Here is a 6,928-nt window from a genome sequence, read left to right as displayed (position 1 = left end):
ATTTAGAGGACTGTAAGATCAAGATAGCAAATATCGGCATAATCCAATTTCGGGAGAAGAAGAGATAGAGCAAGCGCAACTCTGGCAGCGAGCGGCAAGAAGTTACGAAGCCTGCGAAGTGACCCCAGAGAAGCAAACATCTTCCTACCGATCTCACTTATCTGTGGTACTCAAGACAGTGTGCGATCTAATATGACTCCAAGATTTTTTACCTGGCTCGAGAATAATGGGACACCATCACACACTATGAAAGGCAAGTTAGGAAAGTTAATCCGACAAATAAGTTGAGAGCTGCCTAAAATTATAGTTTTCGATTTAGACGGTTTAACTTTCAGCCCATAACGTTTGCTCCAACTGGAAATGTGAGCCAAGTCCCGGTTTATGGAGCTGATACTTTGTAGCAGATCATTATAACGCATTGAGAGTAAATTTGGAGGTCGTCAGCATAGAGGTGGTAAGAAGAAGAAATATTAGTAGTAGGTAATGGAGTTAATAAAGATGGAAAATAATAGAGGAGACAGCACAACGCCCTGCGGAACGCCGGCCAGGGTGCTGCACCAACAAGAAATGGAAGAGTCTACCTTTACTCGCTGCCGACGACATTCCAAATAACTACGGAACCAGCCAATTTTAACGGGAGGTAATATCTCCCGTTACAATTGGCATATTATGGCATACAACATATTATGTTAACAGCATGCATTAAACTAAACTTTTTAATGGAACTTAAGTTCTTATTTTAAATTTAAAACGTGTTTAATTTAAGCTTAAAAATCATAGCAGTACCGTATTTAGCTAAGATAGCTTCGTGCATCAGGTAAAAATGTACCAAATACCCGCTTTCCGGTTAATAACTGCGCTAATCCGCGTAATAGCAGATAATCTGCCTGTAATGGAACTTGAGTACAGCCTCCAACACTGGATAATGCTATAATTGTCAATACTGCCATTATGATGAGAAGAAGGACTTGTTTTCATCGGGCAAAACTTCTACAACCAACGATCAACTTGTCACGCAGATATCCCTATTGGTATCTGTTATGTATGCATGTTTATGTGGTCCTATCGCTGTCGTCTCCATCGACGAGTGAGATCCTAGATAATAGGCCGGTTTCTCCACCACTTGACGACGAACACGGCGAGGCTCCATCTATGAGTACGCCGTGTAACTCACCACCACCTCTAACGGCTCGTCAGACCGGAAGCCCTTCATATTTCTATATCGGGGAGAAAAAGGATGATCGAAGACCAGAGACTGTCGACCCAGCAGGGCAACATGAGCATCAGGCTCCACCGATTGTCAGTACCTCGGGCGAGGATGATTTCCAAGAAGCGATCGAGGAACCTCGACCAGGCGAGCCTCCTAGGGACCCAGCACCAGTGGTGAACCCCAGAATAAGATTGCGTAACCGTCCTAAGGTCAATTATAAAATATAGTGAACTATATGTGTCGTCTTCAAGCAAAAGGTACCACTTTGTCGCTCGCCATAAGGACGCTCTGGCAGGTTATTCGTATAAAGATACTAGCAAATTTCGTCCTTATGGTAAGGGACAATGTGGTACCTTTTATTTGAAAACGTCACATATTATTGTTATTGTAGAGATAGTACTTATACTAGGGGAAGGAAATGTTATGTATGCATGTTTATGTGTGTGTGTGGCTGCGCCCACCTTAACCGTTACCGTTACCAATGGAATAAACCAGTGCGATTAGAGCAGCCCGTGGTTTTACTCGTGTCCTCGTACTCGTCAGTATCGATAATAATAAAATAGTTTGAATCCAATGTTTAATCTGCACGAGAAAAAAAAACCAATTAAATTGTGTTAACGTTTTATCATCATTTATTTTTATTATTAGGTTATATCAAATAAGCTACCACGAGCTGTAAATTTATTATTAGCTTCATACGAAGCTGTCTGGATTTTAAATATTTGATTTAATTCAAAATACTCGTATAGGGTCAAGGAGGGAACAGTGGTTTGGAAAAAAGTTGCCGGGTACAGTGGCTCACTCAACCTAATTCCATGAGAAGGGCTATAGGCTTCCCTACTAATACAGCAGAAACATTCAGGAATCGAACAAATTCTATTGGACGAGCAATGGTTATTCTAACACGTAAGGGTGCTACAGTGTATAGCGATATTTGGGCGACTGAGCCACTGTTTGCGTTGAGCACTGTTCCCGCCTTGACCCTACCCTAAATTACCTACCATAAGATTACCTATATTACTGAAAATTTTTGGTATTTCCAAGAGTTATGCATATACGTTAAAAGTCAAGTTTTATTTATAAATGTCGGTATCATGGTTGAATTTTGTCCCGTTATTAATTAACGCCTTACCACTTCAGCTTTATATTAGTATGCCGCCGTGCGACGTGCGACGCTCTTCTCAATTACGGTGCACACTAACTACGTCACATGTAATTCGTGTAGGGTCCATAAAATGGCGCTTATGCATCCTTTCCTACTTACCAGCGTTGTGCATAAGATGGAAGGATGTTTGAACTGAAAAAATCTGAACACAATACATGCGTAGAAGGCTATAATGTCGTTGCATTCGTCGCCTGAATTGTTATCTAGTACCGTAACACCAGCCAACTATTCACATCCAGTTTTCTAAAAGTTGCGAACGATAGGTATCTGAAGCGATTTAGTGTGTTTAACTGTTTATTATATAACTTATTAGAATAAGATATATGTATTAGAACCCATTATCTATTCATATAAAATGTGTACAAAAACAAACAAAGAAAAATGTACACCAAAATATTATGAAAAATATACCAATCATCATTACCGCCCCGCTGTTTATTTTTAAAAACTCAAAACCCTGACTCACAGAAACTTATAAAATCTACTTTGCAAAAAGACGCTAAGTAAAAACATCGTTTAGATAACAGGGTACGGTGGAGTACTATTTACTAAAGCACCATTTTAAGTGCCCAGCTCCCAGAGGACTGGCCTTTTCTGTACCGAAATTATCTGTATCGCTGCTCCATGAGACTCGGTATTACATTTTATGTATTTTTCCCTCATAACACAGTGGGGGTTATTTATGTCATATTTTTATAAGATTGCTCACATTATTGGGAGGAAAATCTAAACTATGATACAGTAGGTATAAGATAATGGTATGGCGTAATTATCGAAGTCGCAGTACATCTCTTTTTCTGTTCATGTAAGAGTGAATAGCGTTAAACTGAATAAATATATAGGTATGGCTCCGCCGTTTTGAAAAAAAATCCAAAAACTAAAGCTACAAAAAAATGAATTTAATCATCAAATCTGCTCGAAAAATTCCATGAGAATCGGTTGAGAATTTGCGACCTGTAGAGGAGAACATCTGGACTAATTAGAAAGTATTTTTGCCCAAGCTAAAACGTAGACTTCGCTAACGCTTGGTCAACTAGGTTGCATGCTGTTGAATTCGTCTAGACAATTTTTGGGTTTCTTTTTACCTTTTTGGAACGGAATCCAAAAAAAAATACATTAGGAACCGAAACAATAATCCATACTTTAATATTATAAATGCGAAAGTGTGTCTGTCTGTCTGTCGGTTACCTCTTCAGGCTTAAACCGCTGAACCGATTTAGTTGAAATTTGGTATAGAGATAGTTTGAGTCCCGGGAAAGGACATAGGGTAGTTTTTATCCCAGAAATCATCCTTTAAGGGGGTGAAAAGGGGGTAGAAGTTTATATGGGAAATCGATAAAAGCAGATTGGATAAAAAATAAGCTTCCCAAACTACTAACTGCACGCAGACGAAGTCGCGGGCAAAAGCTAGTATTTAATACATCGAAATTTATCTCTCCTCATTCTGGTGCCGTAATTTGCAATAATCCTACTTGATATCTTCAATCAGAAACGTCATGAGGTCATGACACACGCATCAAGTCTTAGCCAATCTCAAATTGGACCTAATTTGCATGTCAATAGGATTCAAATTATCAAAGTGATTAAGTTAATTTGTATTCAACACATAGTTTCGACAAGTAATTCCGTCGGACCCGTTTCACATTGACGCTGACCTATTATGGGATCAGATCTTTCACTCGAGAGGCTTTATAAGGGAGGGCTCAAGTTTTGTTCATCATAAAATATATAATAGGCAGGTACTTAGCTTAGATATAAACAATACATGAATTCATATAAATTAGTCAAAATAAAAATAAAGCATTTATTTCGAACATAGGTATTAATAAAAATAATAATATATTCTTTATTGCGCACCACATAATGAAAAAAGAACACACATTACATTAGGTAACAACAGGCGGTCTTATCGCTCAGAAGCGATCTCTTCCAGACAACTTTTGGGAAGCAGGAAATCAATAACTTACAACAATTGAACATAATATGGGCCCTGTGTCCAGGGCCAGGATTTTGTTAATAACGTGTTTCCATACACTACTCGTACTTTTCAAGCTCTTTCTAGTGATCAAAACAGATATTGTGATTTAAGCCCACATTTATGTTTTTAGTCCTGCAGAAACCCAATAAATACTAAACATGTTTAGAAGGTACTTACAATAAAATCATGTAAGTAGCGATAAAGGCCCCTTTTCATAAAACTTCAAGAGCAAATTTGAATTCAATTCTATTCCATTCTAAAAAAATTCGCTTAAAATGTCACTACGAAAACGAAGCACTGGCAAACTAACGGCACAAAAATCACTGATGCAGCAACGGGAATATCTGTGATACCAAAAAGATAAACAAGTTAGAGAAACTGGTTTTTCGGTTTACTGTCTCCGTGTTGTCCTATTCTTGAAGTTATTTTCTAATGTGACAAACAGTAAGTAAGCAATAATTGTTTCTTGTCTGAATAAAGGATGACCCACGTTAGACCGGGCTGTGTCCGGACCGGAGCTTCCGGCGCTTACTTTTCTATGACATGACAGGTGATCACGTGATGCTTTCCATAGAAAACGAAGCGCCGGAAACTCCGGCCCGGACACGGCCCGGTCTAACGTGAGTCATCCTTAAGGCTAAAGATAATTTTGATGATGTTTGTTTAAAAAAATAATATTTACTGCTTAACCTCAGCAGGTAAATTAGGATAAAAAAAATATTATCAAACTGAAAAATATAGGTATTAAAATACGTTTCAGGTTTCACTGGTCGTGGTCGCGGCTAACTGACGTCCCAGCAAAATGTCAAAACAGAGATTTGTGTGACTACCGGACAATAAGTGTGTGAAAAAGCTTGGGGTAGACAACACATTTTCAAACCACCCACTACACATAAAGGTATCAAAGTAAATTTGCGATAGACGCAATTGTAAATGTGATTTAATATGTGTTCAAAGTGCGAAGGTTTTAGATGTTATATATAGGTATTATTTAAATTATGCGTCTATAAAAAATATTCAACTTACTACCTATAACGGTTCTTGAGATAAATCCCGCTGCTGCCACACAGATCGCTTCGGATACGAAACCCTAGAACACTTTAATATTGTTTTTAATATTAATAAACAAACACGAAGATGGAGGTCAATGTCAGGTATCGTGATTATAAGTAACAAAAGTCATAATATTATTACCTACATGTAACATAATATTTTACTTCTTCTACAAGTTATTAAATAGATGTTTACGAAGGAGATCAATCGAGATTGATCTTCTCTTTGTAACCTCTAACTTGTATTTTAAATAGGTAGACGAATTATATTTATAGATTTGATTTTGAGTTGAAGATTAAGCAATTCAGGAAAATAAAGTATAATTTCTATGTATCTAATCTCTCCCCGTCGTCATCATTTTCACCCTATTCTCATTGGTTTCAATATCATAATCGGGGACTGTAATCTTTGCAACGTAAATATTTTGATGATTCGCTGGCTGCTTGCCAACTCGAATGGCCTATCTATCCCCCCGTTTTACTTTGTGGTTACTTTGTTAATATATTGATTTATAGCATCGTAGATAACCTTAGCTGCGAAATATAAACTTAGGAAAATGACATTTCAACGTAATCCTCATTTGTAATTTTATTTTAACAAGGTGGGATGTGTATGGCGTGTAGAATTATTTTATGTACAATTTTTGTATAATGGCATCGGAGAAAAAAACATAATATTTTCTTCACTACATAGTCACTACATAGTATAAAACAAAGTCGCTTTCCGCTCTATATGTATGTCTGTCCCTATGTATGCTTAGATCTTTAAAACTAGGCAACGGATTTTGATGCTGTTTTTTTAAGAGGAAGATTTATATGTATAATTTGTAAAGGTTCTTTGTAAATTAGTTGAACTACCCGTGCAAAGTCGAGGCGGGTCGTTAGTTAAGAATAAATTAGAAAATAATTAGGTAGAGAATGCCATGAGGCAATAAGTCCACCATTTGTACCTTTTTTGATGTGCAATAAAGTTTTAAATATATAAGTAATAAATAAATTACCTATCCGTGCTCCTCACAAAGAAATTTGATATATCTATTACTGAGTTAGTATATTTATTCATATCATATGTTTATGTAAGTACATATAGACACTGCAATGTTTTCCTATAATTATAATGTAGGTATTACTTGTCAATTATCTCTACTGGATTGTTTGTTTCTCCTTGCACCAACTTTTAGTGATTCTGTTTGGCCCTATGATTGACTGGTAGAGCCTTTTGGCATTAAGTCCGCTACTTGTACATAATCGAATGAGCGAGTGAAGCGAAGCGAAGTTCTTAGATTCAACTTGGAACACGCGGCTGGCTAGGGGCACGTCCCGGCATTTCGATGTTTTTAAGCTAAACTATCAGAGGATAGTTTGATGGACAATAACTTAATTAAATTTGTTCTAATTTAAATTAAATTGGGTAAACGTGTATAGTGGAGGGCATTATATTTTAGTCATTAAATTATGAACAGGCTCGATCAAGGGGTTATTGAGCAGAAGAGCTTAGACGGCTAAAAAGCTGTTTGTGAGGG

This window comes from Cydia strobilella, chromosome 2 (genome assembly GCF_947568885.1).
Source record: "Cydia strobilella chromosome 2, ilCydStro3.1, whole genome shotgun sequence".
Lineage (NCBI taxonomy): Eukaryota > Metazoa > Arthropoda > Insecta > Lepidoptera > Tortricidae > Cydia > Cydia strobilella.
This window is presented reverse-complemented; position numbering follows the sequence as displayed.